Below are 27099 nucleotides of genomic sequence, written 5' to 3'. Positions count from 1 at the left end.
CATTCCATTTCCTCTATTTTATCCAAAATCTTATTTTTTTTTTGATAAACAGTAATGCAGAGTCTAAGTCATCAAAAATTTTAGGACCATCAGGAAGGAAGATTTTTAGCTTGGCAGGAAACAGAAGGTAGGTTTTAAACTGTGCTTTTTTAAGCTCCCTTATTAATGGCAGAAAAACTTTTCTTTTAGCTATTACCAAGGAAGAATAGTCATTGTCAAAATGCACAGTTGTCTCATTAATTTTAACAGGAGCTTTAGTCCAAGCAGATTTAAGAACCATCTCTTTATTAAAAGATGATAGAAATCTAACTATAACTGATCTAGGATACTTTTTGTTAGAGTTAGTATTAGCTATAGATCTATGGGCTCTTTCGATACCAAAAGAGAATGCTTCTGGTAAGTCTAAAGTTTTAGGGAGCCATGTTGTTAAAAAAGAAGTAATATTGTTACCTTCAATATTTTCTGGCAGTCCAAAAATCCTAATGTTATTGCACCTAGATCTATTTTCCAGGTCATCAAGCTTTGTTTGTAGATGTGTATTTTGTTTCAGCAAAAACTCAATGTTGATTTCCTCTTCTTGGATTCTATTTTCCATGTCATTTACAGTCTCTTCTATGCCTGTAATCTGGATCTTCTGTTGTTGCAAGTCTATATGTAACAAGTCTATTTGTTTTGTAGTTTTTTCTATGAAGGTATCAATTTTAGTATCCAGTTTATCCATCTTAGCAGTAAGTTGCTGGATTGTAGATATCAGAGACTGAAGTTCTTTCTTTATGCTGGAGTCTTGAGAATTTGTCTTACTGGAACTCATTTCAAACAGAGAAACTGACAGGAAAATTTCCAAGGTGATTTCTGACAGGAATATTTTTAAAATTTCCTTTCTTTTTTAGATATAGTTCAAGAAATAGATAAAACAAACATATTTAGAAAGAATTACTTCATAAATTAATTTTTTAAGCAATTATTTCCTGTCAGTGCAGTGAAATTGGTGGAGCTGAAGAAATCTGCTGCTATCCTGTGTTCATCCTTGGCCATGCCCCCACTGGTACGCATTCCTGAAGACATGCTGCACCAAGAACATACTTTCAAGCATCAGACGAAAGAGCTAAAGGTTTGTGAACATCATAATATCTCATTGCGGTTGGACTGGCAATTTTCTTCTTCAGAATATCAAATGCTCTTTGGTGTTGTTCCAACCAAGACCAGTTTACATTTTTGCATGTCACCTCATATAAGGGTGCTGAAAGCTTACTCAAATCTGGGATGAACTTTCCTAAATATTTGAACAAACCAAGAAAATATTGTAAAAATGTGACATTTTCTGGAACTGGCATCTCAAGAATTGCTGCTTGATTAGACAGATCTGGTTGTATGCCAGAAGTGGTAAACAAATGTCTCACATAAATAACTTCTTTTAGTTTGAATTTGCATTTCTGAGGACTCAGTTTAAGATTGACTTCATGTGCACAGTCTAGAACTTTCCTTAGATTTCTGTCATGTTTGTCTTCACCATTGCCCTCTACAATAATGACATCTACTATGATAACACATGAATAAGCAGAAAAAAATTTGCTCCATTGCACATTTATCCCAAATGGCATTCTCAAGAATCTGAATCTACCAAATGGTGTAGTGAAAATGGTTAATAATGAAAATTTACAAACCAGAGAAACTTGCCAAAAGAAACTTTTTGTATCTAAGAATGAAGAAATAGTGGCATTTGGTATGAGACCGGCTACTTCTTCTAATGTACACATCAGATGCTGAGGATGTTTAAGTGCTTTGTTTAAGTCTCTCAGATCAATACATATTCAAATATCATCTGAGCTTTTCTTATGAACTACAACCATGGAGGATACCCATTCAGTCAGTTCTTTGACTGGAGCAAGGACACTTACATTCACCAATTTGTCAAGATCTGCTTTTACTTTACTCTGCATTGCTATTGGAATCTTCCTTGCTGGTCTGACAACTGGGCTTACTTCATGATTTAAATTCACGGAATATGTGACTGGAAGTTTGGCAAGCTCGTCTTTGAAAATATCAGCATATTCACAAAAATTATTCTGTGAGAAACTATCACTGTTATTTATACTTAGATGGTGGACCTCTACTAAATGAAATCAATCCCATTCTCAAGCTGTCTTTGAGGCCTAATAGTGATGGCACGTGTCCTTTGACTAAGTAAAACTTGAAGTCATAGCTGTTTTCAGCAGAAGGACGTGAAAGAATTATTGCACCATCAGTTTGGATCTCTTCACCACCATAAGCAACTAGTTTCCCACACTTTGCTGAATCAAGTTACTCACCAGCTTTTACTTTAGCAAACATTTGTGCTGGTAAAACATTGCACTTAGATCCAGTGTCTACTTTAAGCTCTGCAGCTTTCCCATTAATCCATACAGTACAAAATATTTCACTCTTTGCTGCCAGTTGATAATCTACTGTGTTATCTGTTTTATCACAGAGACACCATCAACATAAAAAGTTTGCTCACAGCTCTCTATCTGATCTACTTGCTTCTTCTGATGCTCTCTTTTAATAAAAGAATGCAGCACCTTAGACTTGCAAAGCCTTTAGAAATTATCTCACTTTTTATATTTGTGACATTGTTGATCAAAAGCTAAGCACTTCTCATCTAGATTCATGACTGTCTCCACAATTATGACAGTTAACAATAAGGTTGGTTGCTGTGGCCCCATTCAGGTTTATAGTTAAGGTTGGGTGTAGCACTGCCTCTTGATTTATATTTCTTTTTTATCTTAGCTTTGTGTTGCAGGCTATCAACATTCACACTGGTAGATATTGTATGCAAGGTTTTCTCAGTCGTAAGCATATTCATGTGTTTCTCTGTAAGGTCATGCATTTGACAAATATCTATAGCTTTGTTCAATGTTAATTCACTATCACAAAGTAAAATCTTTCTCACTGCATCATTAACACTACAAATCAACTCATCTCGTAGTTCAGCAAATCTGCACATTTTAGCTTTATTTTTCTCAGGCCAGTAATATATGCTGCTATAGTTTCACTAGACTTGATTTTTTTTGTGTAAAATATGTGTCTTTCCATTGTAATATTCATTTGAGGGTTACACATTTCTCTGAATGTACATTTTAAGCACTCAGGGACTTTCTGTGTTTCAGCATGTATCACAATATGGCAGCCCCCCCCCCCCCCCCCCCATACACAGCAGGTGCACACACAAATTAACATTTCCTCTCAGTGGCTTCTGAGCCAGCGGAATTAAGAAGTATAAAGGCTCTTGTATGTGTGTGTCTATTAGAAAATGCAGCCTGTATGAAAATATATCATTGCTCAAACACTCTCTAGTTCTCTGCAATATTGTTATCAAACACCAGCATTCCAGGTCTGTGATATCCCACTCCCATAACAACAAAAGTCTTTTAAATACAAGCATAGACCAGGTACTTGTAATTATGTCCAAAACGCAACAATCTCTCTGAAGCTGTTTTGTTTTAACACTGCAAACACTGTAAATATTCTGGACACTTCAGATACTTTGAATAGCTTTAGTTAATGCAAAAAAGTAGTATGTTGCAAAGAAATTTGGTAGTTTTAGCTTTTTTGTACATTTTAAACACTTCAGAAATTATTTCAAACACTTCTGTAATTATTTCAAACACTTTTATCATAATGTTGCTATTTCAGACATTTGTGGTGCTGCGGTAGCATTGTCGCCTCACAGTTAGACGTTGCCCGTTCGATTCTCAGTTAGAGCGTCTTCTGTGTGGCGACATGCGTGAATGGGCATTCCTTCGTTGAAGGTTGTGCATTAGGCCCGGCAAGCCAGCACGTCAAAATCGACTGCTAATCATTAGCGGACCGGAGTTCCGCTATGGCGACCCCTAACCGGGAAAAGCCGAAAGAAACAAACAAACAAAAGGTAATTATTTAGAAAGTTTTGAATGCTTCACTACTTATTTGGTGACTGAAAAATAATTTAAACGAGTTTAAGTACCTTTGAATAACAGCCGATCTGTTTGTGAGTTCACTCCTGTGTATTTCTGCATTTCTAACTTTGTGCCTCATGGTTTATAAGCTGCTTCAACTTCAGATCCCATTCTGACATCATGTCGCTTCTCTCATCTATTCAGAGATGCTAAGGCATTATAATGGGTTCAAGATATTTATTGTACATAAACACATCAGGAATTGTAACTGAAACATATTTTGAATTACATAAGCTAACTGACATACTTATTATTTCAAACACACACACACAGACACGTGCATCTCCATTCATGCCTATATTCAGTCTGACTGACTGTACAAAATGCACCGATTTTGCACATGCTCAGCAACTTATATGCATGTGCCATCTAGCTACAGTGGCTGACTAGGTACAACATACTCAATGATCTACAATACCCAGTGGCCATTCTGCTGCTGATGCCTGCCATATTCCTTGCTTTCTCATGTTGCCTTGGGGCCCTAAACATTATTTCCCCCCTGTGCATTTGGTTATTGAAGTTGTGAACATGGCATCACATTCTTCTCTTTTCCTACAGGGAATTGACACCAGCCATGTTTCTATGCAGCTGAATGTCACTTCAGGTGTCTGAACCAGGTGTGGTTTGCCCATCCTTTGCAAAGCAACATGGATTGTTACCCTCATCTTTCCATGTTGACAGATATTTTATCCCCCTGGAATAACACCATAAACTAAGCCATTTATTAAAGTCAATCATCTTTGATTCATACTGTTTTATCATCATAGATGAAGGTAGAATGCTGCTCAATGCAAGGCACATACCTAACTGAGACGTATTCAGAAAGATCAATAACATCTCTCTTCATATAGTTCAGGAAAGAATATCTCAGGTCATATATGCCCACTTGGACTATGATAGAATCACACTGCTACCTCATTACTCAATTTTAGCAGCTTGTGGCAGTTTACTAATATATGGGTGTTTACACAGAAATGTTGAATTATTAACTGAGGACATCCACTTTTCAAAGAGTGACTGTTTTCAGCTATGTTTACCAAATTATTAAATTATTGTCAGCTTATTTTAACAGTAGACAGTAACTTTATTCTTATTGTTCTGTCTTGGTATAGCAGGAATAATGTATTAGTGTAATGACAGGAGAAATGGCCCCAGCAACAGAAATGCATGATTAAAAGTATTATTAGCCCCTGTTAAGAAATACCAAACTCTGTGTGCATGTATGTGTGTACAAAATTACTAAGTTTCAGCTACTTTTGGCAAGATAGCATTGAAAGACCTTTGGCTTAAAGCAAGGTGGGGGCAGTCCCCCCACACACACACACACACAAACACACACAATATATATATATATATATGTGTATAGATAGATATATGTATAGATATATATATATATATATATATATATATATATATATATATATATATATATATATATAAATATAGATATACATATATAGATATAGATATATGGATCTAGGACTGTTGCACGAAATCACATTTCCTCGAAATGGAAATGGACTACCACAATTTCACAAAAGTGCATTTTTACCAAAAATGCACTTTTGTGAAAGACAAATAAAAAAAAACACAAATAAAAAACTAGGAAAAAAACCTAGTAATCACATTTATGCAGGGGGGCAAGCCCCTCTGCACTGCTCATGTGGAGGGCTGTGCCTCCCACACCCCCTACTTTTATATTCTCACTCCAAGATTGCACTACAGTGGGGGAAAGGGAATATTTGCTTATACCCACTGTACCTGGTTCTTTTGTTTATGATTGAAAGTATTTAATGTCAAATTGAAAACATCATCAAAAAAGTTCAAACATATAAAATACTAAAAACAAAAAATAAGAATGAAATAATATTGAGAAAGGAAAACTATTTCATCTCCAAATATTAGCACTAAAATACCCCATAACACTAGTCTCAAATTCACCTTAACAGTAGCAGTCTTACTAGAAGGTTTTTATGAAACCATCCAAAAAAACTGGCCCGTAACATTACCACTACACAAGACAACTTGGACATACAAACATTCACAAATGCACACAAACAATGCTATATCTACCTCCTAACCCTAAAATACAGGAACTCACACACAAACATAAAATACCTATCCATCACTCATCACCGACTCTAACCCTAACTCACATACACACGCTCAGTCTCACCTGTACAACCACACTTACCTGTCTCAACATTACACACCATTAACATTTCCACTGATCGGTTATCCATGTCCTCAGCATTAAACCACACCCCCTGCATTTGATGCAAGGAACCCATATATATTTAGAGAGAGAGTGTGCAACAGCAGAGAAAGTCTACAAATAATAAAATAGAGAAAGAGTGAGAAAAGGAGACAGCTTGCCATAATGGAAGGGAGATGCTCAAACTTCTTCAGATGCATGTGAGTATCAGGGTGAAAATCCAGCACTGACAATCAGGAAGTGTGAAGGTTTTTTTTTTATTCAATAAAAAGAGGGTTGATTTTAAACTGATAACTGGGCATATGAACATGTGTGCAACCATCAACACATTGATCAGGTAGAAAATGAAGTTTTGTAACCTCACTGCTTATAGCAGAACTATGTATGCAGTAAGTAAGATGGCTGACTCAGATTATCTTTACTACTGTAGAATGTTCTTTTTAAATGCATTAGCTTATAATGGAAGTTAAAGAAAAATGTTAGAGCAAGTAAGAATTTAGGAAAATGCAGGAGACAACATCAGTAATTTCACTGCATAAAACAGCAGTTTAATTTAATAGGTGGGTGATTGTATATAAAAATTCTGTTTAAATATTACTGAATCTTATATGAAAGGAAAAAAATATACATTATATTGCCTGACAATACAGAAGTCTGGCTGACAAACTATGAAATCCACCTCAACTGAAAATTTGGGTAGATAGGGTAACCTCTAACTACCAGCAGAATGTAGTTGCTTAAGAAAGAGGTACTTCTCATCACATGTGAGTATAAGGCAACCCACAGGCTAGTTTAAACTCTGACATAAGTACCACAAGCAAAGGGGATAGCCACTAGTTCTGGTAAATTCAGAGTTTGTGGGATGAATATTTGCATTGTAGCAAGTGAAGCACATCGGTCCAAATGTTCATTATGATGGGGTGGAGCAAAAGCCATAAAAGGCAGATAACAGAGATAGCACCATGGTAGAGGTAAGTCGTCTTGAGACTGCAGCTGCTCTGCATTCCCACAAGGACATGCACCCTGTGCATATGGAATGCTGTGAGGGATATAGCCTCAGATATAACTGCTGCTAAGCCTGTAGTTATTAGAGAGATGCATTTATTGAAGGTGGCAGTCTAGTCCAATTAGTCCATGGGAGAGATAGGTTTTTAGATTCTATTGGTCAGAAATCAGCTGGACTGGGAAGGGGACAGAAAAAAAAGCAGGAGGTAGTGTTTGGTGATATCATGGCAGATGCATTAACAAGAGATCATTTTGGTGACAGAGTACCTTGTTTACATTTAATTACACTCAGCCAGATATGGAGACAAATGAGTAACGACGCCAGCAGGGAAAGATTCAACCAATGCCAACATCTGCTACTAAGCCTCAAGAGATTGCTACTTAAGTTGAAGAAGTTTGTAGTAGTAAGACTAAATCTGATCTACAGCAGGCCAGGGCTAGAGGACTTCCTTTGGTAAGGCTATTTCAGGGAATACCTAGGTAGCAGTAACAGCAATGGTAACTCTAAGCTAATCTTTAAAAATATACTAGAGGTGGGAGCATCACTAAAAAAGCATTGAGAAAGGCATAGCTTTCAGAACCCACCTTGCAGAACTAAATGGAGGTATACTTGGAGGCTCCTGATTGTCAATAGAGTACTTTTAATGGAACAAGAGTTTATTGAGCAGGGAATGGATTCCTATGGGGGGTTTGGAGGAAAAGTGATGTGGCAGCTGGAGCTCTGAGCTTTTACTATTGGGCAGTTATGGTCAAGAATACTTAATATTCTTTTCTCGGCCCATCTGGATCTACAGCAGACATAAATGGAGGTTTATGCAAGATATTTCTTTTTAAAATATTGAAAAATATGTGAGAAGACACTGCAAGAAGTGTGAGGACTGCCATATGACTGATGAAATGGGAACAAAGCTAAGGCTGTTTGACACCATTGTCTTTTATTGAGGAACAATTTTATTGGGTTGTCATTGGTATTATGAGGGAACTAAGTTCCACAAAACTGCATTTAAGAGGTGTATAAAGTGGGTGTATGTTCACACATCAAAGATAAATTTCATCAAATGGCTATTCCATGAACAGTAATCCCCGAATGTCACTTTCATCAAAGAGTAAAATAATCATAAAAAAGATCATCGAATGGTAATAGTTGACCAACAACAAGGAAGTATCTCCCCAACTATATATACCAACTCTGAGATCGCACTACATGGTAGGAAATAGCAAATTTTAAAAATATTGGTTTAGTTTACTTTATACAGTATGCTGTTTCCTTGTTGTTGGCCAACTATCATCTTTTGATGATTTTTTTCAAAGTGACATTTGCAGATTACTGTTGGTAGAATAGCCAAAGTTTTTCTTCGATGTGTGAACATAGACCATATAAAACACTACAGTTAAAAGCATACCTCTCAACCTTTAAGAACTAGAAATCTCGATAAAAACATTATTAATGTGGGGACAAACCCTGCAAAATAAGGACATTTTTACAATATTGCTCTTATAAACATAAAAAGTTGATAGAATAAGAGATTTTACATTAGCACGAATTAGAGTATGAAGTTATATGAGGAATAAATCAAAAATTTGAGGCAAAATCTGGACATTTTGCAAAAATATGGACAGTTTAGAGGTATTAGTAGAAGGTATATTTTGGTGGTAGTAGACAATGACTCAGGACTCTGATGCATTGACTCTAATGGCTTCTTTTGAAGTAGAAAAGGAGGCAAGTCTTGAATTTGGCTCAGTTTCCATAAAGTGGGCAAAGGCTGTGCTTGTATCTGCACTTTTGTAAATTGTGGACCAATCAGTGGTTCATCAATTCTAATTTAGTAGATGTTGTTTAGTTTCTGAGAATGGACAGTCAGAAGTGATACATGAGAATGGTCAGTGAGAGGTGATACAAGGTGGTTTCTTTACTACTTTAAATGATCAAGTAGAAAGAACTGGGCAGGGATCTAAGATATTTAGAATTATATGGACTTTTTTGCTTTTCACTTTTAAGTTGGCTGCAATGAGGTCAAGACCAGAGCTATTACTTGACATTTGATTGGGCCTTGTAGGTTCTTTGACTAATTGTTCTAAATTATGGAACATAAGTATTCTATTAAGATGGTACTTGGGAGCAGTGTCTGCATTAGTATTAAAGTCACCTATTGGTATTGTGTTGCATAGTACCCTATTAACAAATACACCTTGCAATTTGTTGTTGTAGCATGGTTACTGTAAATGCAAGATATTCAGAAATGTCCTATTAACAAACAAACCTTGTATTTGTTAGTAGCATGGGTAATATATAAGTAAGCTATGCAGAAATGCAAGTCGGTATGACTTCCAGTTGCAAGCTATATTGATATCCAATTATGTTTTTGATTTGCAGCAAGTGATACAAGGCTTACCTTTTTGATGATAGCTGATAAATTTTTCCTAATCAGTATTATTACTAACCTGCCACCTTGTCAGAGACCCTGTCTATTGTCTATGTTTAAGATCGAGTTAAAGTTAGTTGGAAGGACAATAGTTGTCCTATAGCCAGGTTACTGATATTCCCAAAATGTGTAGTTTTACATTTCAAGCCAAGCTTCAAGGGTTATTTGTTGTTACTGCTGTTAATGTCAAGGCAGGTATTTTTTTAATAATTTCTTGTCATTATTGTAAGGATTAGTATTGTTATCTTGGGGATTTTCTTGTTTGGGAGATTGCTGCCTTTTTGCATCCTGGAAATGCTGTGTATCTATTATTGGGCCATGCTTTGTTTTAAATGTCACCTGTTTATAACAGTTTGATGAATAAATAATAGAGTTTAGCTAATGTCTTTTTATCTGGTTGGTTGTTAGATAATTTTGCGAGAGTTAGTAAGTATTGCACTTGATTAATATAAGCTATGCAGAGAATAAAGCAAAGGTATAATGATGAAGGGTGAGACATGGAATTTGTCTGGGATGTTAGGTGGCTGTGTAGTAGCACAAGTAGGTTGTGATGAGAAAGATCTGGTGCATTTTAAGCAGATTATCAGAGACCAAGTGTAGTAAGAAAAGTACTAGATAAATATATCTTTGAAAATAACGTTAGACTAATAATAAAGAAAAAGTAACAATGAAATTTGAAGGGAGTCAGCAGTACTAGAGAGTAGAATTTAAGGATATTGATAATGATTGTTAGGTTTGTCGAGCAGATGTAAGTTTTTGAAGTAGAGATGATGATAGATAATAGGTGAGTTGTTATTACTGAGATTGGTGTTACATTGCTGAAGCTGGTTGAAGTGAGAAATATTAAGTGATAGCTTAGAATTTGTGATGGTAGCAGTAAGGTCAATATAGGATGTGAGAGGTGGGTGGGAATGGGGATAGGGTAAAGGAGTAAAACAAAGCAAAGCCTAGCATAGTGAGATGAGGCTGAGCAGGATCAAATGCCATCCACAGGAAACAGTCAATCAGTATAATCAAAAGGGAAGTGAAAGTAGCATGTGTGACTAAACATGGAAACTACATTAACAAATGCAGTGTTAAAAGCTAACAAGAAAAAGATGGAGAATATTAACATGTAAGATAGTGAAACTAATATCAGCTAGAGACAGAACAGCACAGTGCAGAAACTATTAGACAGAGGATATTGAAGAAGATAGTACAGGAACAACTCAGAATAAAATGTGAAAAAGTAGATAAGGACTCAGGTATGAAACATAAGTAGCATATTGAGGATGGAGAGCAGCAAAAAGAACTAATGACAAGTCACTGTGATTTCAAACTGAGAGACACATATAAAAGTGCCTTTGGTGCAATTTTAGAATATCAAATTGGTTCCAGTAGTAAAGTACAAGATGTAAAAAACTATTCCTAAGACTCTGTATTAATACAATAATTTGGAATGAGGCAGGCTCGCTCACTCTTAAGGCAGTAGATGCCAAACACTTGTGGAATTTCCCTGAACTCGTCCAGAAAGTAGCAACTTAGACAAGCACAGAGTAGAGAAGGTCCTACCAAAAGCAACTCTTTTGGACTTTCTCACTCTATTAAATGCTTTCTGCAGCCAAACAGGGTGTCTCATCCCTGCTTCAGAACCGTGCCTGATTCAACCAGTAACTTCACTCATCTCAAGCCTACCATTACTATCCTTAAGACACTTCTTTTGGACTTCTCTAACTCAATTAAATGCCCTCTATACCTGATTTAACTGGGTGACCTGTCCCTGATTTGGATCTTTACCTGATTTCACCATTATGTTTAGTCTGCATGGAGGAGGAGGGTTCAAGCCCATCATATCTGTCATTAAAACACTAATTTAGGACATCTTCCACTTTATGTGATGCCCTCTGACTCAGTTTTAACTGAGAACCTCATCCCTGCTATGGAGCCTTGCCTGATGTCACAAGTAACCTCACTCTGCATGAAGGAATGGGACTTGAGCCTATTATCACTGTCCTTAAAGCATTTGTTTGGCATTGCTCTCAGTCTATTAAATGCCCTCTCTCTACAAATTAACTTGCCCGATTTTACCAGTATCTTCACTCTGCATGAGGGAAGACATTATTGAGCCTAACTATGCTTCCCTTAGCCACTTTTTGGGATGTCTTTCAGTGTCAAATTTAATTGGGGAGGTAGGTATTTATGTCTTCTTCATTAGCACCCCACCTCTCAAATATATCACTAGTGGTGGTACAATCAATTTTTAAGTTTTCCCTTCAACCAATGGCTTCAGTGTGGCTTGTGATGTGCAACTGGGCTTTGAAGATCAGTTCTTTGTTAGCTGATCACAATCCAATCATATTCAGGAGCTGCACTGTCATTTTCTGGTCAGGAGTTCCAGTCCTCCTTCATTCTTGAGCCAGTTTTGCATGATGTTAGAAGATAGTTACTGAGTGAGTGGGAAACCCAAGCACAAATATGTAGAGTTACAGTCAGGCAAATTGGGATATGCCACAGGGATGTGTACCACTCTGCAAAAAATGATAAACTAATTTTCCATTTCATTCAAATGGCCCTAATTACAAATAATGTCCTTAACTATTACCTTTTTGGTTTTTGTATGTCTCTTGCAAACTTTTTAAGGCAAACCTTCAAGTACTGCAGTTTCTAAATGACAGATATTTGAGTTTCAGACTTCCTAGCCATTAGAAAATGTATATAACTACTGAAATTTTAGCAAGTTTTTTTAATGTAGTATTTAAAGTATGTCTTTTTTGGTGGCTTTGACCCCATTACAGTTTTGTATTTCACCCTGATTCTTGAACTACAAAGTTGAGAGGGCAGCAGTGGATTGTAGTGGGCTGAATGATTCTGACAGGAGTAAACTGAAATATAATGCATTTTTCCATTCATATGACTACAGCAGTTATCTGAAGTACACTCACTGATACAAGTGGATGTATGCATGGTTGCGCATCTGTGATATCTCTCAGATGTGCTGTTTATTTGATGCATTCTGTTTTTCCCTCTTATGGTATTCTTTCTTATTTTCTTATACTACTCTCCTGTGCATGATTTTTGAGAAGTGGCTAATGTAAATGCATTCTGTTCATGGAATGCATTAAAATCTAGTTGGTAATGTTTCTGCATTTATAAAAACATTTAAAAAATCAGTTTGCACTATTAAAGAAAGAGGTCGATGTCCAAAGAAGAAAAGCATGGGTGCACTAGGTTAGGTAAAAAACATTTAATTGCAAAATAGTGAAACTAATATCTTTGCAACTGAACAACTAATGATATTTTTAAAGCAGTGAAACAAAAAATACATGGTCTGGTTATTTTCTTCCTCAGACAAACAGTATATTAGCAAAGCCTGGTGAATAAAGAAGTATGTACCCCACTGTCATCAAACAATACACTCTATCTTCATTGCAGGTACTCCTTTACTGTATTGTGCCATTATATGTCATATTTCATTTTCATATCTGTGAATATATCACAGAAATGGAACACACAGAATAGTCAAAGAATGAAAGAAGGAAGAAAATCAAACAATAAGACAGAAAAATAAATGGATACTGAGTCGATATTTGAGAAGGGTTGGATACATTTACAAGTGCATTGTACATTCCTTATAATAATTTTGGGTACTGTGGTAAAGAGGCATACTGTGTTTATGTCTGACAGCATCAAGTTGAAATAGGTTAACATGGCATTTTGCTCATTCACTTCTATCCCAGTCTGATATCAGGGAGGACACAGAAGATGGTTGCCTCTAAGCAGTACCAATGAACAGATACACTGGGCAGGATTCACGAAGGCTTGCACGGAGTGTAAGAGACGTGCAACACTCCATGCAAGCCTCGCGATCCAAGAACAGCCCTAAACTCCATGTAAGAGACCAGCTAAAATGTCTCTTACACGGACTGGGTGTGGACATGCTAAATACCTCACTTGCAGCCGAAAGGTATGCAAATGAGGTATATTAGCGATCCACAAAGCAGAAACCAGTCCGTGTAAGAGACGTTTTAGCTGCAGAAATGTACTCAGTTGACAACTGACTACGTTTCTGCAAATTCCACAATGGAGCCATGTCAGCTCCAAAAAAAGGGTGCATATGACTCAGGCAGCATGCCAATGGCCAAATATAACCCGATGCCAAAATAATAAACGGGCTGCGCTGTATAAAACATGAAAATGAAGGTTATAAACCCACAAATGTGGGTTTCATGCAATACATGGAATGACAATGCAGGGACCAGCAGACCAAAAACAACATGGCCACCGTGTAGTGGTTGCTAAGGGGGGAAGCTGAGTCTAAGAAATGTAACTAAGCATTAGTAGGCAATCTCATGTAAATGAGGGTTAGGATACTGAATCTCACAGTCACATAGCAAATGAGCACAGTCTGAGTAGTGTAAGAGATACATAAGGGGGAGGAATAGAGTAGGAGATAGGTGACATCACAGGAGGGAATGGTAGAAAGAAATGTAGTTCATTGGAGGCCAGTGTAACATGACAGATGACAGACACAGATCATGGAAAGAGGTGTGCCACTAGATAAGTCATGGAAAGTCAAGAAATGGAAGGTGTACACTGTTACTTACACCAAAGTTTCTTGCTGGGCGTGCATGCGCACGTGTGCACGCCATGAAGCGCGAGTAGGGCAGTGTGTGCGCTTGTAAGGCAGACTGAGCATGTGGGAGCGTGTTGGGAGATGTTTAACACTGTTTGCGTGGGTGGGCACGTGTGTAGGGCAGGCTGAGTATGTTGGAGGCTGTTGGCAGACGTGTAACAGTGTTTGCATGGGTGTACGTGCGTTTTAAACTGAATAAGTAGATTCTGAACCGTGTAAGCACGTGTGCGCGCGCGTGTAAGCCACTGTGAGCGTGTTTCTGATAGTATGCATGTTGCTCCCCCCTGAGGAAACAGAGAGGAAAAAGGAAGCAACAGAATTAATAGGAAGCTAGCAGGGATAACTGCTGAAGCTAGCAGGTGAAAACAATTAGAAGCAGGCAATTACACAGGCAGAATAGTAGCCCAGCCCAGCACTTAAAACTCTGCAAACAGTAGTGCAGGATGTTTCCCTTAAGAGACACTGCAAGACAGGAGTAAGCTAATAGAAGTGAAAACTGAAAAAGCTGAACTCAGAGCAGAAATGTTAGGGGCTGCCATAGCTGTCATAATGAGACATAGGCGACTTGCTGAGGGTGGTGACAATGCAGATGGTGCCAGACAACCCACAGTGAGGAGATGGAGAAGAGTGTACAGGCCCAGGGTCACCTACCACGGGTTACATAAGCTGGAGATAGTAGAGCGCTATAGAGTGGACAGAGAGCTCCTGCAGCAAATTGTTGAGCTGTGCAGGCCACTCCTCACACACAGAACCAACAAAGGGGAACCCATCCCAGTGGAAACCAAGGTATGTGTTGGCCTAAGAATACTAGCAACAGGTACCTTCCAGAGACCAACTGGCGATATGATGGGGATATCACAGGCATCAGCCTCCAGGGTACTGCACCAGTTCCTGGATGCCATGTCAGCACATGTCGGTGATCATGTATATTTCCCCAATGCCCGTGAGGTATTGGCCAGCAATATGCGTCTCTTCCAGCAAATAGCGGAATACCCTGAGGTAGTGGGTGCAATAGACTGCACGCACATACGCATCAAAGCACCAGCCGGTGAGCGGGTAGGGCCTACATTAACCGCAAGGGCTTCCTCCATCAACTGCCAGGTCATGTGTGATGCCCAGGGCATAATAATGAATGTGTGTGCTGGCTGCCCTGGGAGTTACCACGATTCCCACATCTGGCATTTGACGCAGCTGTACCAGACATTTGCCAATGGGGACATCCCACACGGACACCTAGTGGGGGATGCAGGTTATGCACTGGAGCCGTGGCTGATGACACCCATCAGAAACGCACACACACCTGAACAGGAACGCCATAATGAGGCACGTGCACAAACACGTAATGTAATAGAGCGTGTGTTTGGGCTGCTCAAGTCATGGTTCCGGTGTCTGGACACATCTGGTGGAGCCTTGCAGTACACACCAACTACATGTACCCAAATTGTCATGGCATGTGCTATGCTACATAATATGATCTTGTGAAAACAGCTGCAGCAGGACCAGCATAGGGCCGGGCCAAACAGCCCCCACCATTGCCAAGGCCATCACAGGCAGAGATTGACTCGGAGGAGGAACAACCTGAGCCTGCCCCAGTAGGCAGAAGGAGGCGTGCCCAGTATGCCCTGGCCTTGGCAAAGAGGCAACGCATAGCAAATACACTGGCTCAGTAGGAACCCTGGGAATGATACCCCCTCTGACTCACTCAAATAATAACATGGATGCCTAAAATTACATGACCTGCATGCAAACATGTACAGGGAAGTGTAATATGTGCATCCGACAGAGGCAGCCCTGCAGCACCACCTGAGGCATGAATGCTATGTGTTAAGTAATGTAACACCATATACTATATGCACACCTGAGCACCCTGACTAACATCCACCCTCACCAAGCATGAAGCCACAAAATGACGATGGGATGATCAAGTGCAATAACTGGCTGAAGTAATGCAGTTAGTCAAAGGGGAGCCAATGTGTTTCAGGCTGGGAAGACATGCGGAGCTTGACATGATGCACCACCTGCTAGGGGTGGCATGCACCTATCATGCCATGCCCCATGGATACTGGCAAAGGCTGTCAGTACCCACAGCATGCCCTGAATAGGTAAGTCTCAAAACACAAACCCACCTTCATAGGTTCTACAAGGGATAGGAACCTAGATGCAATGCTACCCAATGACAGATGTATAAACAGCAAGATGTGTGCAGTGTAAACGCACACAGTATGGAGAATGTAGATACCAGTCCTGTAATAGAGAACTGGGTCAAGGCTCACATCAGCACCCTAACACTACCAGGTCACACCTCATACTGTGCTGTACAGCCGCAAAACGTGGAACAAGTTACAAAAGGAGGGTGACTAGCAAGAAATGGCAAGGATAACCACACCCCCATGTTGGTACCACAACAAGAAGCAGCATGGATTAGCCATGGTCAAATACCAATGGCTAAAACCACCTCCCAGTATATAGCCTGCTGCAGACTACTGTCCTAATACCAGGAACTGCACCTGGCCTATGTCGGAATACATGAATATATCAAGCCCCCCAAACCACATGATATTGCTTGACTGAAAATACCCAGACATACACCGGGAGCATTATACTAGCACCAACACAGTAGGAGAAAATTACCCAGATTCCATAAACCAAAATGCTCAGGAACAATGTACCACTCCCACATGAGGGGTAAGCATACTGGATGTGATAATCAGCAACATGTGTACTGGATGGCAAGATGAGAAGTGTACCCCTCACTGGTAAGACCAGACCATAGAGTAATCACACTGGATATACACATCCTGACCCCAGTCCCTGGCCAGAATACCACAGTGAAAAACATGTGTAAAGCATAGGTTGCAGCCCTCAAACCAATGTTGAATCCACAAAAGGCCCTGTGCAAGTGCAGAATATGGGACACACCACAGAACATGCTATACAGGCATTCTATGAACACAGCCAGGAATGCTTGGAGTATGCAATCACAAATAACAACAACACACAATGCCATACACGCAGGCATCTGGCATGCTGGACTCCAGCCATTACCAAACCATGCAAGAGAATGAGGAAGCTACCACATGATAGAGCAAACATAAAAAGGGAAGTAATCACTGACCAGTAGTATGGCAATAACATATGTCCACACATACAATCCACTAAGTCCAGCCACAACAAGTAGAATCTGTGAATCCAGAGGCAATGTGACACCAGTCCCAAGCACACAGACAACCACAGCACCTCCCAATAAATACAAATATATGTGATAGATGCATCCATGTATCCAAACCAGAGGTTGAGCTCCACCAACTCAGTACTGTCAAAACTAGTCAGGAGGAGAAGGTAACCACATCACCACAAACCCAGTCCCACATAGACCTACCACAACTGTAAACCAAACACATAAACACAGACAAATATTCCTGGAGGCCGTAATTACAAACACACCACACAAACAGAAGCCTCCAAAGCAGATCACAAGCAACCACAACCTTCAAACATAGCACATGCAACGAATAGTACGCAAAGCTGGTGTGCCAAACAGTCACAGGCCAGAATGAGAAACAACATGCCTGATACAGTCGTAATAGGTGTCTGTATAGGCAGACACACTGCTGTCCCACTCACCAGACTGAACAAGGGAAAGGGTAGAGTAAGCTGCCTGTAGGCTGCCACAAAATGCCACATAACACAAGTACGCAGGTCACCCCAAAGCAAGCAGAAATATGATGCACTCAATGTCCATGTTGGTGTGAATTACCTGAGATGTACCTCCCTGGTCAACATCAAAAGAGACATGGATGGTCCCTCTGAGTATGTACCCCAGGGCGGTATGACACTGGCTGTGTGCAGCATCCAACCCTCACCAAGAATGATGCCACAGTACAAACACAGAATGCTCATGTTTAACAGCTGGCACAGTTACAGCTGTCAGTCCAAGAGGGTCTAATGTCTGTCTGCTTGAGATGTCAAGCATGACAAGCCATGCTGCTGTTCCAGGGATGGCTTGCAGCTGTTACCCGTGTGCATCTGGATACTGGATAAGGCCTTTGCCACCTCCATAGAGTCGTATGTAGGCAAGGCCAAAAAGACTACCCACCACCCTTAAAAACATAAGTGGTAGGAAACATAAGGGTAATGCTGACCAATGCCAGATGTGTAAACTGCAATATGCATGCCCCTGAGACACTTCCCATTATGGAGAACATTGATGTCTGTGCAGTGACAGAAGCCTGCTGCAAGCCTAGTGATAGCACACCAGCACTACTAGGTTATACCACATATCATGTGTTATGGCCCCAACACCTGCACCAAAACATCAAAGGAGGGGGAGTATCCATATGCAGCACAGACACCCATATTGCCAGGTAACTGACAATGCACAAAGCAGTGGAGACCACCCATGTGCACATAACTGTAGTCAAAACTGCTGTACAGTCTGTAGCATGCGACAGACCACACTCTCACACACAAGAACTCCACCCAGACATCCGAAGACACTGGACAGTATGAATGTCCTACCAAATACCAGACAAGGTACACACAAATTACCACATAGGTGTCAAACCATTATGTATGCAAGGAGTAATCAGGGACCTAGGGACACAGGTCGACATTAATCTGTCATGTGACACCCACAATGCCAATGTGGCTATGAAGATTGTCGATACTGGACACCGTATCATGAAAGGATTCACATCAACATCAACAGAGGTCACTGTGCCGCTGTACTGTTCCATTATCAGACCCCTAATCTAGTACAATGACTCATATGGGATGTACCATACGTGACACCTGCAGCGGTTCGGAAGACCTCATAGTTACCCCACCAACAGGGTAACGTGTGAAATATATGTCATATGCTGCCTGGCTGTAGACAACCCAGCTGACTGCAGTCACACACTGCCTACACAGAGGCATTGTATGTCTGTTGTACAAGGCCATGTCTAACACAGGAGTAATGGACATGCTCCACCACAGGAAATCAAAGCCATTGGAGCTGTGAGAGTCACAGATGTCAGCCTCAACACATAATGAAATAAGATGTGCTGGAGGGACAGATACATAACCCAGAGGCTCCCCACACCCAGAAACAGGATCCCAATCCATGGTAGGCATAGCCCCTCACTGACACCCCTCAACAGGAGTATTGTAAAGTGGATGGATGACCGTACATGTATACTGGGGGTCCTCACTGTGTCACGACCAGACAGAGGCACAGTGAAGAACTTCATAAATGGCCATAATTGAACATAGCAAGGGGTGGCGAAAGACACACACACTCTGGCTAGGCTTACTAATGGCCTAGGGTGTATAGCCTAGTATGAACCTATGAACCTATGAAGATACAAAACGTACAGGACACTAAGGATAATCACAAGGGTTACCCAACTGATGGTAGGAACCATGTTGGGCATCCACAGATATGCTCTGAATCACACAGATATTACAAACAACATACCAAACACACACACATATTGCTAACATACAACCTGTCAGGTGCAGCGCAAACCCCCCCCCCCCCGAGTGCAAAATACCTATCCCAGCAGACTGATGGTCCCCTGACATTGCAGATGCTGAGGTAACAGCCATCATCTGCAAAGCAGAACACACAGCAGCAAAGGTATGTGATGGTGTCCTGTGCTGAGGCCAACATGGACTCCAAGAATAATGGAATGCCAAATCAGACTACTGCCCAATGTCAGCCTTACCACAGAATATGTACCCAAAGATCAGTGTACAACAACAGTGGTCCATCACAACAAAGGTGTTGCCTGAATGGATACTCCAAACTACCACCCCAGGATCCTGACAAGCTTGTTCTGCACAGCTATGGAAAGGATCAGTATGTACCGTAGACAGAAGGCTATTGTGGACCTACTGATACTGGACCCAACACAGTGTGGCTGTCGTAACTGCAGAACCTGCCCCTAAACATGTCTGACCCATTTGAAGCAGTCATTAAGGTCATTGATGAGGGCAATGTGGTCCACACAGCGCAGCTGGACCATGCACATGCTTCAAGACAATACCGTACGAGTTCAGTATGGATATGTTCAGCAGCTTAAATATATACCCCTATGTCAGTAGAGGGGTTGCAAACCAGACCAAGGACAGAACTGACATGGTCAGACATGCCGCATCCATGTCAGACTACAAAGCGGATATGAGTGGCATCCCACAAGGCCTGGTCTTGGCCCCCACCCCACCCCCGTTCTGTATATATGTCCCATAGGTGTAGGCCAGCATGGAAGGACTGTGACTGAACATGTATGCAGAGGAGTACAAACAGCCCACCATATCCGACCCCCAGCTGACACAAGCAACCCACAAAAGGGCCACCTACAAACAGACAACTGTAGCCATAGCCATGTCAGCAAGCTAATTGCAGAACTGTGTATAGACAACCACCGTGGATATACAGTAAGTGCCCACAAATTACCACACAGGTGTTAACCCATGAGGTACCTAACATGTAATGTGAGACCTGGGTACAAAAGGTGATAAATATCCTGCACTGGACAAACATGTGGCTGTAGTGTTCGCAGAAACATGTACCATATACCCACCCAAACATGAAGGTTGGCAGATGTAGATAAGGGGAACTCACTGTGGCTCTGCAGCCATCCTCCATCAGCGTCACAACTGACTACAATAGCCCCTGTGGGATATACCGCAGCAGACACCTCCATCAACTGTAAAGTCCACAACAGTACCCCACCAGGGGTAGCAAAGAGCATGAACAGATGCCATGTGTTGCCTGAGTAAACAAACTGCAGCCCCACACACCGCCATCCTTCCCAGCTACAGGAAAGCTGTGCCTGATGTATGAAGCCATGTCCAACCTGGAATAAATGAACATGTTGCACCTTGTACAATCTGAATGGCAGTGAGCTATGCACATGAGAGACCTGAACCCCAGCACTGACATACATAGGACAAGCTGTACAGAATGATCCATAACACAGAAGGCACCACCACTCTTCAGTAAACTCCTGGTACAGGTCAGCCAGAGAGTCGCATATCGACACCCCTCAAGAGGAATCCTGATGAGTGTATGGGAGATGGTAGGCTAACCCTGGGTATCACTGTTATGTCAGAGGTAGACGGAGGCACAGTATACTAACCATGACATATGTCATGGCAAACTCCAGTTACAATGTGTGTCGAAGGACAAACACACCCTGTGACTAGCATCAGAAATGGCCTACGGAACATTGCTAGTGTTTGCCAGTGTCCACCCATGTTGTGGAATACACTAGCAATGTTGGACGAGCCTGGTGTAGGTAGTCCATATCTGAACATATTGCAACATGGTCATATGTGCACAACTGGCCCCTACACAGTCTGTCGTGCTCACTATGAAGATGTCAAGCAGTCATAGGACTAAAGCCCAGGATACTGTCCACCAGAGTGAAAGTACTGAACCAGTACACTATACGGTACTACAGTGTTAGGTCATTATGAAAGTATGTTGAGAACTGTCTGAAAAGTATCCCATGCAATCCCTGTAGGCACAGTATAATCCCTGTTGTGGCAGACACGAAGCAGTTGGCCAGTTAGTACACAACATGACACCCAACACACAACCATAAACGTGAGATATTGTTGAAGTTCACACACACCCAAATATGTGGTGGACTTCAGAGTGCAACATATGGAAAGCTCACACTGGGCATGCTCGCACACTTTGATAAATGAGGCATATGTCAGACAACATGCCATGGAAAGGCTGAACTGGGCATGCTCACACACTTAGGCCATATCTCCGTTTAGCAGTTGGCCACACATATCTGGTATTTGTACGTGTCAGTCCAGGAACCAACCACAACACAGCAATCAGCCCAGTGCACACAGTAAATGACTACAGAGACATAAGTGATATAGTGGATCGCTGTCATATGCAAACATCTTCCACAGATACACAAGTTGGTCATAGGAACAGGGAATGCTATGGCAATAAAGACCTGCAAACAGTAGAACAGCACAACAAATATTGTACATCCGACAATTGAACATATGGGTGTAGAGGTCAGTACTAGGCTTGTTGCCCTAGGGAATGACAGCTCAGCCAGAGTGTGCTTGGCATCTGCATCCCCAGGATAATAGGCTACTGTGCCACTGTAAAGTAGGTCACAGAAGGCAACATGTGAGGCTAGTGAGCTGTGCCTCTGTCAAGCAGGGGCACCGTGGAGGTCCTAGGGATTGAATGTGCTAAGCCACAGCCATGTTGTCGGTGTGTGCTGTGAGAGGGTTGCTGAGGATCTCTGACAGTAGGTGTCCGTCAATAACAGACTGAGGGGAGCCCTATCTGCATTCTCTGGATGATTCCACTGTCAACACTGTGTTGTAATGAATATGTGTGAATGAAGTGTCATGCTGGAACTGTTCACAGATGTCCTCCCTCTGTGGGCTACAGCTCTGCAATGTATTAGGTCACTCTGTCTGTTGTACGGCGCATATATGGCTGGTGTACAGCTGACAGGTGTCTTGTTGTGGAGCAGTCATGGGTATACGTGGGATAGCATGACCAATGCAAACCGTACACATGCTCATAGAATGCAGTTGTCAAGGATTATGCTGAGTGGCCAGTATAGTCCTCCGGCATGGGTCCTCTGAAGTCGTCCACCCCAGTCTACACAAGTGTAGAGTCTGCTTGTGCTAAATACAGTTTGTGTGCAGTGACAACCTTGCCTGGGGGTGGAGATGGGATATGGATGTCCAGGGAAAGGTGGGTATGGTCAGATATCAACAATGGTGGTCTACCTCTGGTGTGGAACAGTGAGTACCCACGTTGCAGATGGACAGGTGCAATATGTATTCCCCCATGTGGCTGTGGTGTGTGGTTCTGCCATAGCACATGGACCCACAAATTGTAGTGGCGGTAGGGTAAAGTGGTAGAGGCCTGAGTAGTTCTCACACACAATATACCTGTACCTGATGTTAACAACTGGAATGGTGTATGTGAACACCTGCATATCCTGGCACTGTTCTAAGAGAAGCTAAGTGTGTGTCCTGGATGTGGGTGTGGTGTTCTGGACTGGTTGTGTTGTGTTTTACAGGTCCTGTGGTCCCAAAGCATGGTATAGAACATAACCTGCCAGTGCGATGTGCATATCTGACCCTGACGTAGGTGGCTGCAAATGCATATATATGCTATCCCCCACCTGACAGGTAGTACTACATGTACATACCTCTGTAGAAATAAAGATGTCAGCACTCTATAAATACTACAGGTGCAGAACATATGCCCAGTAATTTGGATAGTGTGCTCTGCTAATGCGTCTTCCTCAAGTGTCATAATATCGTTAGGTAGGGGTTCGAATCCTGCAAATGCTCAGTGTGTGTGTGGATGAGTGGGGTTTGTGTGTGTGAAAGGCTGTGAAAAAGAAATGTCCCTTTTGGCAACTGGGAGAACACAATACAGGATGCACATTCCCCTTTCTAAACACAGATGATGTCAGCACCCTATAAGTACAACAGGAGAAGGGAAACCTCACAGTAATGCGAATAACGCGCTCTGCTAATGCGTCCGTCTCGAGTGTCATAACATAGTTAGGTAGTGGTTTGAATCCTGCAAATGGCAAGTGTGTGTGTTTGGATGAAGGGGGTAAGTTTGTGTGAGGGAAATGTCCCTTTTGGCAACTGGGAGAACACACTACAGGATGCACATTCCCCTTTCTAAACACAGATGATGTCAGCACCCTATAAGTACAGCAGGAGAAGGGAAGCCTCCCAGTAATGTGAATAGTACACGCTGCTAATGCGTCCGTCTCGAGTGTCATAACATAGTTAGGTAGCGGTTTGAATCCTGCAAATGGCAAGTGTGTGTGTTTGGATGAGGGGGGTTAGTGTGTGTGCAATTTTGTGTGAGGGAAATGTCCCTTTTGGCAACTGGGAGAACACACTACAGGATGTACATTCCCCTTTCTAAACACAGATGATGTCAGCACCCTATAAGTACAGCAGGAGAAGGGAAGCCTCCCAGTAATGCGAATAGCGCACTGTGCTAATGCGTCTCTCCCGAGTGTCGTAATGTAGTTAAGTAGGAGTTTGAAACTTGTAAATGGCATGTGTGTGTGTTTGGATGTCGGGAGTTTGTGTGTGTGCATTTCCGTATGCAAAAATGTTAGTTTTGGCAATCAGGAGATCACACTACCTGATGCACATTACCCTTTCAAAATACTGATGTTGTCAGCACCCTATAAGTACAGCCAGAGAAGAGGAACTATCTAGTAATCCGAATAGTGCGCTTTGCTAATGTGTCTCTCTCACATGTCGTGACTTAACTTAGTTAGGTAGGGGAATGAATTCTGCAAATGGCAAGTGTGCGTGTGTGTGTGGGGGGGGGGTAGTAGGGTGTGTGTAAATGCAAGTGTGAGAGAACAGATCCTTTTGGCAAATACTACAATACACCAGATGTTGCATATTCCCCCAGTAAACAAAGGGGATGTCACCACACTATCAGCACAGCCAAACAGGGCTAGTTGGCTAGTAATGCCAATAGTGTGCTCTGCTACTGTGTCTATTACCATTGTCAGAGTACAGATAGGTATGTTTTGGTAACCCACAACTGCCACGTGTGGTTGTGTCACACAGTATGACCTTGTGTGGGTCTTTGTACATAACAATGCATGCCATTGCCTAAACCAGCAATGGCATTGCACACATGATGTATGTGTGTGACACATACACATAAATACCTGTGACCTGCAGTAGTTACCATGTCTGACACATGCCTCGAGTGGATAAATGGTATTTGCAATGTAAACCAATATGACTGTGTCTTACTGTGCAGGGTCCGCACGTAGTATGTCTCTATACAGTGTGGGTGTATATGGTAAAATACCTACAGCAGGGGATACACATCTGGTCTGAGCCATATAGTGTACATGTAGTCGATGTACAGCTGCTGCATGTCCCCACCTGTTGTAGTAGTGGTAACATGTCATGCCACTGCAATTCAGTGACCACATGCTGTGAACCCTTCACCTAGTGTGTTGTAGCTACAGTAATGCTCACGCACAATGTTTGGCTGGATGCAGTCCAGCCATATAAACACAGTTCTTGAGATTGTCATATTGCCAGTGTTGTTATGGAGGATAGGTGGTCTTCCTGTGTATGGGAGGGTTGTGTGTGCCAGGCTATGAGCCAGATGGCAGTCCGACACACTGTTAGCTGCACATGATTAGGCCCTGATGCTTTGTGCTGTGCCAACAACCTGGAGGTGTGTGTATCTGTGATACCTTGGGATACCACCCCCCTGTCCATGTGTGTTACATGTGTAGGGGACAGCAGGCATGGTATGGGGCATAACCTGTCAGTGATGGGTAACACCTGTGAGCCATGAATCAGGAATCTGGTACTGCACAGACATTGCAGTTCACCGTGCTGAGGACAGTGTCTGGTGCATGCATCTTCCGGTGTACACTGCTGTTGTTGTGTAGCAGCACTGTTAGTGTCCTAACCTGTGTGATACCCACGGAGGTGGCTATGTAAACCATGTCCTGCAATATAAGGCAGTTTGGTGTACTAAGGAGCTTTGCCATTATACATCGGGCCATGGGTGTCACGTGCAAGATGACCCTTGCACATCATTGTGGCTTCCCTAGCATGTAAGCACACATTGACAGCCAGCGGATACCCTATGAATGACAGTGGAGACTGAGCATAATGTAGACATACAACACCCTTCCCACATATAGTGGTAGCATACCTGGTGAGGGTATGTTGGCAACCAACATCAGGCTCATACTGGCCTGTGCCACATGCTGAGATATCTATTCTATGTTCCCTATCATGTAGTCCAGGGAGGTATGTCTCAGGTCAGCCATACTGGCATGGTCAATGAGTGAGTCATATGTGTCCATGCCTCTGACTGACCTGTATGCATGTGTTCTGTGGTGGACCATAGTGCCCCTGAGGCATATCACTGTGACCTTCACCAGATACAGCCTGTTGAGTGGGACCCCAGTGCAGCACCCAAGACAGGTACCTGACACGTCTGTAGCAGGTGTGTTGTGTAGCCCTACAGGCTGTGAGTGTGTGGCACAGGGGATGTGTGTGCCATGTGTGGCATGTGCTCTGTTCCAACGGAACATATGCCTGTGTGCCAGCTGCGGACGTGTGTGATGCTCAGGCAGGATGCTATTCTGAGTCCCCACGTATGCCCCAGTGTGTTCAGCATGCTGTCAGTGCGTGTCAATGTCTGACTTGTATTGTAGTCACTGTAATATATTTTATTTATTTATCCTACATTTGTTGACCGGGATAGTCCGACTGGATGCATGTCCATTTCCAGGGGAGGCCCGGGGAGAAAAGCTACAAGGGTAAGCAGATACAGCATTACATAATACCAGCATTACATATTACAAACAGATTATTTACAGAGATTACATAAGTAAACAAGTTAAACATGTTCCACAGGTTAATGTTAGTCCTGAGCACAAGTCAGGATTAAATTAAATTACACAGTAAACTGGTTAACAGATTTTACACATTCGAGTTAGCCAGGCTTGATACATTGACATAGCCAGTTAAGTGATAAATGTTGTTTGAGTCTAGTGTTAAATTGACCTAAGGTGGAAAGTAAGGTGATATCAGCTGGAAGTGAGTTCCAGGATCTACTTACAGAGTTTGCAAAGAGAGAATCACCGGCTGTGTTATTAAATTTGCTAGTCTGAATTAGTAGTTTGTTAGAGGATTGAAGCGGTCTAGGATTGTTATAGGGGGTGATAATATTTGAAGTGCAGGAGTATTGTCCGGATTATAGAGGATTTTATAGGCCATAATCAGTTGGTTATCCTGTATTAGGCTGGGTATTGCAAGCCAACCAAGCTGATTTAGATTGATGCGATGATGTGTCCTAAAAGG

The sequence above is a fragment of the Protopterus annectens genome, chromosome 2.part1 (genome assembly GCF_019279795.1).
Source record: "Protopterus annectens isolate FY-2018-M chromosome 2.part1, PAN1.0, whole genome shotgun sequence".
NCBI classification, from domain to species: domain Eukaryota; kingdom Metazoa; phylum Chordata; order Ceratodontiformes; family Protopteridae; genus Protopterus; species Protopterus annectens.
This window is presented reverse-complemented; position numbering follows the sequence as displayed.